Genomic DNA, 12,005 nt, shown 5'->3' with positions numbered 1-12,005 from the left:
ATATAAATCAAAACACAAATTCCTGATTAGTATTTCGAATTATTTTATATAGGCGTTGAGAACCTTTGGTGACCCCACGGTTTAAATGTTTATATTAAGGACGTCGTGAGCAATGGGCGTTATAGACTCGTGAACGTTCACCTAATCTGTCTGGGATATTAAAGTGCGCCAATCAATGTCCATAGCCACACTGTTATGAATTCGATACTATTTCTCTCACGAATTCTTTGGAAATTATTTTTTTTTTTTTTTTTTTTTTTTTGTCAACTTCAGATACTTTATTTTACTATAATAGTTGTTAACAAATCTCCTTAATGTTACAACAATGGCATTAAGGTTCTGCCCTGTATGGTTAATTACCAATAAAACCAGGGGATTTTATTGGTAAACTTTCTATAATTGTACATACATGTAGTATTGCGTGTTAGTTACAATTAACAGAGTAATAGCTGTCTACAACATGTACTTTACTTCACAATGAAAAGAAAAACGGAACTTTGACCGTCTTTTGTTTAGCTTTTAGTTTTGGATTAATCGAAAGTGAAAGAGCATGGTTTCGATCGGATTAAGAGGTCAGTATAATTGAATTATGGTAGTTTTTAGATAGTGTCTTATCTTTCAAGTACGCTAAACATTGAATGATATACTATATATGATAATCAAACAAAAAAAGTAAAAGGCAATTTCGTTAGAAATTTGTCTTCTTTTTATTTCAATGACATTTTTGTGATTCTCAAAAATGTAGGTCAATCAACTATAAATATGACAGCCAAAGAATCAATTTTCTAAAATTTTTCTTTGAAATTTTCTCAAAAAGGAATTTTCCGGATGATATAAAATTTGTGTATCAATTTCGTTTTTTAGGACTGACATCATATTCACATATTTGGTTCTCTTTTCGGATAAATAAAAACATTTATAAATCACAAAGCAAACAATTGTTATAATATGATTAAGTACATGATAATCCACATCTTCAATTTTGTACCCTACTACAAGATTTTGTAGACAAAAAACATGTTGCCCAATATTAAGATACATAAATATTTTGTGTAGAAATGTCCAATAATTTTTTACCCATGTGCATTCAAAGAAAAAATGATTATAGCTATCAGATTTAGAACATAGTTCACAGTTTTCACTATTAACTACCTTCCAGCGATACAAATTATGGTTAATAGCTAAAATATTATGCAGTAATTTCCATCTAAACATTTTTAATCTATTATCTTTTAAAAAAAGAAAGGTGAAAGATAAATTTTTCTTAATGAAATATATAACATTTTCACCTGATAGTTGGTTTTTCCATGAGCAAAAACCTACTGGAAGCTCTTTATTTGACCTGATAATAATATTATAAATTTCTTTAAACTTAATTTTGTCTAGATCGTAATACAATCCATTACTTAACATTTTAATGTCTTGTGTAATGTTGATTTTAGTATGTTTTGATATATTGCTCTTTAATTTTTGGATCCAACTTTTGGGTAAAGCTTTCCGAAGGGAACATATTTCGGAAATCCAATTTTGTTTCTTTTTAAGTTTATCTAATATTTTATGAGAAATTTCTCCTTTATCATCAATTACATCATTTACAAAAATTATGTTTTCCTTTACCCAATTACTATAATATAAACTTTTACCACCTGTTTTTATATATTGGTTTCCCCAAATAACTTGCTTTCTTATATCTCTATAATTATCAGGTACTTTCGTCTTTCCACCTCCATTTTTAATCCAACATTTCAAAATTTCAAAGTAAAATGTAGGTAAGTTTTTAAGGTTTTCTAGTGACTTATGAGTATTAAGATTCATTTTAAATATTAAATTATTTTCCCCAAACTCTCTAAAATAAAAAGTAGGTATGATTTTCCAGTTAGCACAAGTTTCATCAGTTAATCTTTTAACCCAATTTATTTTAATAGCCTCAATGTATGCGTCAATATCTGTCATTTTTAATCCCCCTTCAATATAATCTTTTCTTAACACTGAGCGTTTAACTTTCTCGCTACCACCCTCCCATAAAAAATTAAATAAGATTTTTTTAAATTGACTAATAATTTCACTGCTTAGATTTATCAATGAAGCAACGTATGTTATATTGGGAATAACTAGTGTTTTAATTATAGTTATTTTTCCTATCATACTCAATTTTCTTTTCTTCCAATCATTTAGTATCCTTTCTGATTTTTCAAACTGTCTTTCTATATTTATTGTTTCACATTCTTTTTTGTTCAGGCCAAAATAAATGCCAAGACTTTTCACGGTATCTTTCCAATTGATACTTTCAAATTTGTCTTTGCAGTGTTTTAGTTTACCTAACCATATACCTTCTGTTTTATTTCTATTAAGTTTAAGCCCTGAAAAAGATCCAAAAGTTTCTATTAAATTAAGTGCATTTTTTATTTCATTTTTAGATCTTAGAAAGAGAGTTGTATCATCTGCTAGCTGTGAGATTTTTAGGCTGTGAGTATTTTTATCAATTTTTATTTGTATCCCTTTCAGATCATTATTATCCCTTATCCTACAAGCCAGTATTTCAACTGATAAAACAAACAATAACGCGCTTAAAGGGCATCCTTGTCGAATTCCCCGTTGAACCCCGAAGGTTTCAGAAATCCACCCGTTATTTAAAATACATCCTTTTATATCATGGTAAAGTGTTTTGACCCACTTTTGAAAAGACTTATTAAATCCAAATTTTTTTAATGATTCCAGCATAAAGTCCCATTCGAGTGAATCGAACGCTTTAGAAAAGTCAATAAATAGTATAGCTCCATCAATATTAAAGTTTTCAGCATAATCTATAATATCTTGAATTTGGCGTACGTTAAATCCTATATATCGATTTTTAACATAACCATTTTGATCTCTATGTATAATTAGGGGTAAGATTTTTTTTAGTCTTTGTGCTAAAGTGTATGTAATAAGTTTTACATCAGTATTCAATAAAGTAATTGGACGGTAATTATCTAAGGACAAAGGGTCATTTTTTTTAAAAATCAATGATATTATCCCAATCTTTTGGGTCTCAGATAAAGTTTCATTATCATAACATGTATTAGAAACATTCAATACAATATGTTTTAAATTTGGCCAAAATTGTCGATAAAACTCAACTGTTAAGCCATCTTTGCCTGGAGTCTTATTTAGTTTCATATTATAAATAGAAGATGTTAGCTCTTCTAAAGTTAATTTACCATCCACTTGTTTGCTTTCACAAGGAGTTAAAGAATGATCAATGGGGGTATTTTCTATGTATGTCTTTAAAATTTCAGTTTCGGGACATGTACTTTTGTACAGAGATTTATAATACTCTTTACTTACATCTAAAATTTCACTTTGATCAACAGTAACCTCACCGGTTTTGGTCATTAATTTATTAATAGATTTTTTAGCCTGTCTATTTTTTTCTAGAGATAGAAAGTACTTAGTATTTTTTTCCCCTTCCTCTACCCATTTTATTCTTGATCTAACTTGGGCTCCTTTGGCTTTTAAAGAGTATATCTCTTCTAAATCTTTTTCTAAATTTTTTATTTGATTAAAAAGTTCATTATTTTTCCTATCAGGTAATTTGTCTAATCTTTCATTTAAAAGATTTAGTTTGTTTTCCATTATTAAAATATTATTTTTCCTTTCTCTGGCTTTTGATTTACAGTATTGGATAGTAGACTCTCTTATGTCAGTTTTTAGCAGGTCCCACTGATTTAGGACATTTGTAAGATTAAAATTTTGCTCATACTTTTCAATTAACTTATTTATTAGTTTATTGTACCGAGTATCAGTCAATATACTGTTATTCATTTTAAAATATCCTTTACCCCGATTATTTGCATAAATGTCTAATTTAAGCGAAATAGCCTGGTGGTCTGTGAATGAAATTTGTGCAGGCCTGATATCAGCAGATACAGTACTTAGGCGTGCTTGTGTGCATATTATAAAGAAGTCTATTCTACTAGCTTCATTTGTAGAATTTTTTCTTTTCCATGTGAATTGTTTTTTATCTTTATTTAATTGTCTCCAAATGTCTATCAATTTATGTGTTTTAATTAATTGTTTTAAACCATTGACTGGCTTTTTTAACTTTTTATGTAATTTATTGTTCTTTGTATCTAAAGCTGAGAGTAAATCATTCATATCTCCCCCTACTATTAGAGCACCAAGAGTGTGTTCTTCAATTAATTTACTTACTTTTTTATAAAATTGGTTTCTTGCATGAACTTCATTAGGTGCATACAAGTTTACTAAGGTAAAAATCTTATCTTGAATTTCTATATTAATTATAATAATTCTCCCTTCTTTATCACAAAATTCATTAATTAATTTAAAGTCTAGTGATTTATTAATAAAGTAAGAAACTCCCCTTGAATTTGTTGTGCCTAGGCTGTGAAGATGTTTGCCATGGAATTCATTGTTAATTTGCTTTATCAAATCTTTTGACAAGTGAGTTTCTTGTGCCATTAAAATGTCGCATTTCTGCTGTTGAAACCAAGAGAATAATCTAAAGCGCTTTTCCTTTCTCGCTAAACCTTGACAATTAAGTGAGCAAATGTGGAAGTTTTTTGTTTTCATTATAGTATTAAAGAAGTTTAATTGTTGATCTCTTAAACGATTTATTTAAATCTAGCAAAATGTATAAACCTGTTCTATGTATCGTGACCCAGATAAACATGTAGTTATTTTTAGACCTATAAATAGCACAGGTAAAGTTAATTTCTATTTTTAGTTTCATTACTGACTTTCTGAAAACGTCTTGTATTTTGTAAACATTAGCATTGTCATTTACTGTAATTTTGATAGCGCGGGTGGTTCTTTTGTATTTACAACTTTTATATTTTTTTACAGATATGGAATTAATCGTGTCACAGAATGTTGTTAGCCAAATGACTTTACTAGAAGTGCTTAATTCTGGAAATATGTGCACAACAAAGAAGTGTGTGATATCTAAGTTCAAGAACAGTTGGATATTTTTGGCTGTTTCGTTAATGTTTATAAAAAATAACTGTGTAGAAATATTCTTTGGAAATTATAGTGAATTGAAGTGCTGCTCATCCATCCGCCCAGGAAATAGGGTTGGAGATCCTGTTGTTACGAATATAAGAGTTATAAAGTACACAGAAGATGGGTCAATTCAGTACAAGTTAATTTTTCTTACCAATATCAGGACCTCCCAAGAAGATCGAAAGTTGGTCTACCCAGTGTAGATGATACCATTGAAAGACTATATTTATCGCAAGTGCCTATCAAGAAAGCTGAATATCAACAGCTACAAGAACTAAAAGCTGTTATTCCAAGAGACTTCCATCCCTTTTATGACAGTTTACCACATAACTGACTTATTTTGAGTGATTCTAAAAAATAAATGAGACTGTGTTGGTTCAAAACAATTAAGCTACAAAAGATGTGACTCTCCTTGATAGCTTTAAAGGTTTTATTTTTGTGTTTTTATTTGTTTTATTTTTGTTTTGTGTCCTTTACAATTTGTTTAAAAACGGCTGGGATGTCCATTAATAAAATTTATGATTTTTATTCATGTGAATTTTTGTATCACCAGGTCAAGGTGAGCTATTGCTAGAACTTGTCTGAGTCGTCTCGCAACCGTCGTCAGCGTTAGTCGTCTTATACTGTTCTTTAAAAATCTCTTCTGAAACCATAAGGAAAATTCAAATCAAACTTGACTAGAAATAGTTTTTTTTATCCATCAACAAAACGCTGGTAAAATAATCATCAGAGTAGTTCTTGGTATTTAGTAAATTGTGAGTTTTATTGTGTTTCTCATATTGGTACATGATAGCAGTCAAGCTATCCAAAGATATTACCTTTTGCCTACACACTTAATGGAATCGGCTGTTAATGTTTAGGAAAGATTTTTTCTTTATTCAAACCAAATAGTTTAATTGAAAAAGACTTCTCTAAAGATTTGATGTAATTTATTGAAACTAAAAAATATCGTTTATGTACAAATTGACACACACTGAAAGGATTAAAATGTCGTAAGTCAACTTCTGGCTCTGACAATAAAGGCAGAGGTCTAAGTAATATTTTTCTAAGATCCATACCATTCAGAGAAGGTTAATTCTGATTTTTCCTGTTAAAATATCAAAAATAAAAAAAATAGAAATATTTTTACTTGTCCTGTAAAATTTGCCAAAACCCGTATACATTTTAGAAGCCAAGCGACGATATCGTCCTCTCTAATTAAACCAGGGCCGGTACTGCATTATAATTACCAAGCGCCGAAAATTACGTGTTCACATTTATACATGCTCCTGAAATAATAGACTCATTCCATATCTCCTCTATTACATCCCAGCTACTTAGTTCTAACAGGGGTTATCTGAGCCGGATCACCCCAACCAGATCACCCCAGTTTAAGTGTTTTTGTTATGCATGCTTTCCTTTGTTCTGTAACATTTTGGCGGGAATGTCAAATCCAGTATAAAACTTATAATTCTTCAACAATTACTACGCCCATAGACTACCCAACTCTAAGCACATAGGACTAATAAAAACCAAACTAATGTTCAAATTGAATACCCACACGACAGTGCCATGTGCTGATTTTAATTGCACATAATGATACATATTATCATGTCGACAAAATATAGTCAAGTAATTCATAATTACTACTGAAATCAAAACATTTCATATAACATCAAATAAATTCACATAAGCAAGATAAAAAAAATTACCTGAGAAACACGTCTACTCGAGTCGGCCCTGTCGTGCTGAATGGCTATATCCCATGAAGCGCGGGAAAACAACTAACGGTCTATGGGAGACAACTAGAAGAAATCAATTTCAATCTAATTCAGTTCCTTCAAACGGTTGAAATTACATTTCTTCCACAATTACTACGCCCATAGACTACCCAACTGTAAGCACATAAGACTAATAAAAACCAAACTAAAGTTCAAATTGAATACCCACACGACAGTGCCATGTGCTCAATTACAAACAACGGGAAATAATTTTTTTATTTTGCTTATAGAACTTAATTTACTTTGAAAATAAAAAGTCAATACCTAGTTATAAACCTAAATTTTCAGAAACAATTAATCTGTCTTTTAAAGAATCTTTAATATAACCGTCCTTAGTCGTCTCTGAACGCCATCTACCATGTATTTTGAACAATCGATCGGAAATACCTAAATTAGCGCAAGTTGTAGCTCCGCCAGAACGTAAACAAAATACTGTCATCAATCCAGTAGCATAGGTTGATAACAGATAGTAAAAGATAAACATAATCCCCTGAACTTCGCCAGCATTTTGAATAACTATTGAATTGTAGAATACATATTATTTGAAGGTAAAATGATACAAAATCATTCTCCTTCAATAGCCGCAATGTTCTTATTTAGTATTTGCATCTCATATGTCCGTTAAACTTGAGTAAAAGTTTATGATTTAAGGCAGCAATAGTTTACTGATGTACAAAGACAACCCAAAGTAACAAACAAAAACGGAGGGTATTATATTAAAACCAAAATGAGTGACATAAACAGTGTCGACAGAGTAATCAGCTCCTCTTGTGCATTCATCGTCTTCAATTTGAATCAAACATCAGCCAATATCTCACAATCAAGTATCGGACTCAAACAGGTTAGGTTACTTATTTCGTGTCTAAAGATCTGATACTGCGAAAACATGTTGGTATTGAGTTGAAGCACAAACAAACCATATTGGTCAACGAATTCGTTCATCTGTGTCAATAGTATTATCAGCTACCAATGAGTTTGCTACATTAGTCTGTATTTTTGTTAACTAAAGACAACAAAAGTTATGTTTATGTTTAAGATATTTTTAAATTGCAGCTGACGGACAACGAAAAACAGAATTTTCAATTTGACATAGTCACAATCTTCAACACAGCAGATTGTTTTCAAAAAATCATTTAAAAATATGACATTTGCCTAAATGACACTTCTGGAAGAGAACCCATATCTGGTATAGATGAATGCATCTTTTTGTCAGTTTAACAGTTTAACGAGACCTGTTATGATTTGGGCGGATCCTATGAAATATTTGCATAAAGATGAACCCGGTCCTCTTTTCATTGATTGTTTCTTCACTGTATGTGATTTCTCTATAGATTAATACATGCCATGAGCAACATGAAGGATGCTACTAGCATGACAGAAACTGTTCACCCTTCCGCTTCTGGACACTCGAGTTAAATTCGGTTAAACATGTTGTTAGATTTAATAAATCTTAAATTTATGTAAAGTGTTATTTGAATGTCTTTTTGTAAAAACAGTCGTGTATTTCATAACACACAGACAATGTCATATTTAAATTGTGTAAATCCTAGATGCTTTAGGTGCATGTTTCCTTTTGTTTATATTGGGTTTCCCAAAATAGAAACGAGGACTTCTTCTTGAAATTTGATCCTATTACACGACAGTGATAAATGCAAATAATGTAATTTTTCACGTTTATTTGCTTTATATTAGGGGGCACCATCAAGCAAGATGACATAAAATGAAATAATACAATAAAGTTGTAAATGTGTGCGAGATCGGGGTAATACTATGATAGGACATTTGTTAATATAACCACACTAAAGCCAACATCCTCTTCGTTGAAATGATTAATACATCATATAACAGATTAAAATAGTCACACAAAAAATGATCAGAACAATAAACAACACCAATCATCACAAACATGCTGTACCTATGAGAAATAAGCAGACAAACAGAGAAAACAACACAATGTAAAAACCATTTGACTTGATACATATAACAAATGTGGTGTGGTTTTTCCAATTTTAAGAACACACGAAATAGAAATACAAATGAAAAAAATAATGGTGCTCAAGATGTATGTTTATGATTCAGAAATGTTTTACTGCATTACTACAACTGTCAAATTCAAGGGATTTTTTTTTCAAACGGATGTGACGTACTTTGATTTGATAGTATAACACCTACACGTATACATAAAAATAATACTGATATGTACAACAAGCTTACAGTCAGTCGAAGCGTAATGTCAAAGTAAGTATCTGATTTCGACCATTTAGGATATTTTTTTAATTCAAAAGTATCTTAGTTCTTCGTAAAATTTTCAGGTATGATTTATTTCAAAGAAAGCATGGTAAAGTCTGAGAAGGTTCAATCATATTTGTAACTGGATCTTAAACGGCATCAGTTCTGAAATATGACAGTTGTTTTCCATTCAGTTGATATGTATGGACTTTTGAATTTGCCATTTGATAAGGAACTTTTCGTTTTGAATTTTCCTTCCGGTTTGGTATTTTTTTTATTTTACTTTTTTCTGTATTGGATACCTAAAGCACATAAGTTTCTTTACAAACAACGTTATATTACTGGGTCTTCCACGTGCTCCCTGAATCCTCTTTCTTAATTATATCAACCTTTTTTTTTATTTTGTCTCACGTGTTTGGTGTTCACTCATATAAAGCAATTAAGGATGTTTGCTTGTCATGTTTAGGAATTTTTGTCAGATTTTAGGAATCCTCTGGTTTTATCCATTTGAATGCCTTAAAAAAATTTGCCCATGAACCCCATTTTTCTTTTTATAAATCTTTTACGTGTATAATTATAAGCCATTTGTAAAAGTATTATAAAATCTTATTTATTTTTTAATAGTATTTGAGACCTTTAACTGGTCAATGATAAAGCTATGAAAAATCAAGAGAGACCATTTTCCCGCCAAAATTCCAATGGCTTATATCTCGAAAACATGCACATTGACCCCTATTTGTTTGCTGTTTGATTCCTCAATTAACCCCCTATCAATATATACTAAATTTATGAAAATTTATTTATTTTGAAACTGAGCAGCGAACATACTTAAAAGTATATGATTACAACATTTGTATTTTCCACCGTTACTTGTATAATCATCTTTAAAAAAGAAGTCTTCATTAAGATTTTGGAAACCCAGTTTAAAAAAAATAATATATTCTCCTTAAATATTTATGACTTATATAATTTGAAAATATCCGTGTCCTGCTGTATTCGTGTCAGTTTAACATGATATGAAATACATGACTGTTTTTACGAAAAGAAGATTAACATTCACATAAAACTTTACAGAAATTTAAGATTTATTAAATCGAACACCAACCTTAACCGGAGTTAACTCGAGTGTCAAGAGGCGGAAGGATTGACAATTTCTGTCCTGCTAGTGGCATCCTTTGTTTTGTTCTTGACAAGTAATAATCAATAGGGAAATCACGTTAGGTGAAGGCACAATCGATGACGAGAGGAAGAAATTGTCCATCTATACGTTACAATTTCATAATGGTTCATCCAAAACATATATAATCCTTCTTCAGTTTTGATAAGGAAATCAATCCGCAGGTGTTGGTAAATTAAGTTATATGAAATTAAAAATCACAATTAAAATTCATACGGTCCCTAACCGGAGAAAGAGGTAAATTCAATTATACCAGAAAGGAGCATTTCTTTCAAAAGCTGTATTGTAGTCAAGACATCACCTTTAGTGATTATATAATAGAGAAAGGGAGCCTTGGAAAAACAAATGAACTTGGAGATGTGAAGTCAATATGTAGATGCTGATGAATCGATCTATTTGAAATTGAAAATTCAAAGATTAAAAAGTCATCTCTTTTAAGCTCATTATACTCTCATTAACAATATTTATGATTGGATGATGATAATTTAAGCTTTTAAGAAAAAAGGGCATAAAAGTTATGAATGGATTTTCATGCATTTTGATCTTGTTTGCAAAATTAAGACAGTCTCTAGCTATGGTTTCAGCTGAACTATTTGCTTATTTCGATAAACGCTACACATATTTAATTTAATTATCACTATAAATGATTAATTTTGAAAATATTTTAAGCCAAGTTATATATTATTCACATTGAATTCATAAACAAGGTGTGAATTTATCAGGATAAATCCCGTTATTGCATATATATATATATATATATATATATATACAACTCGTCTAAACATCAACCCAACAATGTTAGATCTGTAAATTTGCTTTCGCAAATTTTTAGTTCTTCCCTCGTCGGGATTCGAACCCATGCTACTGTGATATCGTGACACCAAATCGCCTGCACTGCAGCCGTCCCGCTATATATATATACACACATAGATTGAAAGGGGGCCTAGATAAAATGTAAGTGTACTTGTTTTGTTTAAATCTGTATTCTCATTGTTTGACCTCATGATGTAATTAATGAATCCAACAAATAAACTAAAAAAAAAAATCACTTAAGAAATTATGTTTTATTTGGCTGTAAATTTGTCATGGCATTTCTTGCAAGAAAGAAACACAATCAACTTGTCATTCAAACTTGATGACGATTGAATTACTGAAGGGCGATCCAGCAGTAACAAAGTTACATCAGGAGCCACTGGGTAGTCCATAGCAGCTTAAAGTAAATTCCGCCAAAATTACAAGTTGAGTAACTAGTTGCACAACTTGTAATCCGCCATAAAATTAACCGCATGACAAATTTAACAGCAAGAATCAACATCAATATCAACTTCAACATCATTATCAACTTCGATGTCATTATCATCTTCAACATCATAATCAATTTCAACATCAACAATATTATCAACATCATTATCAACTTCAACATCATTATCAACTTCAACTTTATTATCAACTTAAATATTACCAACTTCAACATTATTATCAACTTCAATATTATCAACTTCAATATTACTATCAACTTCAATATTATCAACTACAACATTATTATCAACTTCAACATTATTATCAACTTCAACACAAACATCAAAAACTTCACCATCAACTTAAATTCAATACTTTGAACTTCATTAAATTGATATTCATATGGCAACATCAACATAAACTTCAGCTTAAGTGCAATACTGTCAACATCTAAGCTATTTTATTCATTGTAAGGGAAAACCAAACAATGAGGAAATTTAAAGAAAAATAACATTTTCAGAGCTCCTTGAATCTGATTTAGGAATACACCCAACTATCTCTAATCCGAACGATGCACCTATAAGCTTAATATGACAGCT

At 30.4% G+C, this 12,005-nt stretch overlaps 1 long non-coding RNA gene across 1 annotated transcript; it reads left to right on the top strand.

The window, feature by feature from the left end:
- The first annotated feature begins 265 nt into the window (after positions 1-265).
- Positions 266-5,011, top strand: LOC143062953 (uncharacterized). Its single transcript, XR_012974895.1, has 3 exons — positions 266-572; positions 2,418-2,466; positions 4,846-5,011. It is a non-coding gene; the product is annotated as an uncharacterized LOC143062953 (long non-coding RNA).
- The last annotated feature ends 6,994 nt before the right edge of the window (positions 5,012-12,005 follow it).

This window comes from Mytilus galloprovincialis, chromosome 2 (assembly GCF_965363235.1).
Source record: "Mytilus galloprovincialis chromosome 2, xbMytGall1.hap1.1, whole genome shotgun sequence".
Classification (NCBI taxonomy): domain Eukaryota; kingdom Metazoa; phylum Mollusca; class Bivalvia; order Mytilida; family Mytilidae; genus Mytilus; species Mytilus galloprovincialis.
The sequence above is the reverse complement of the archived record's forward strand: the minus strand, read 5'-3'. Positions and strand labels throughout refer to the sequence as shown.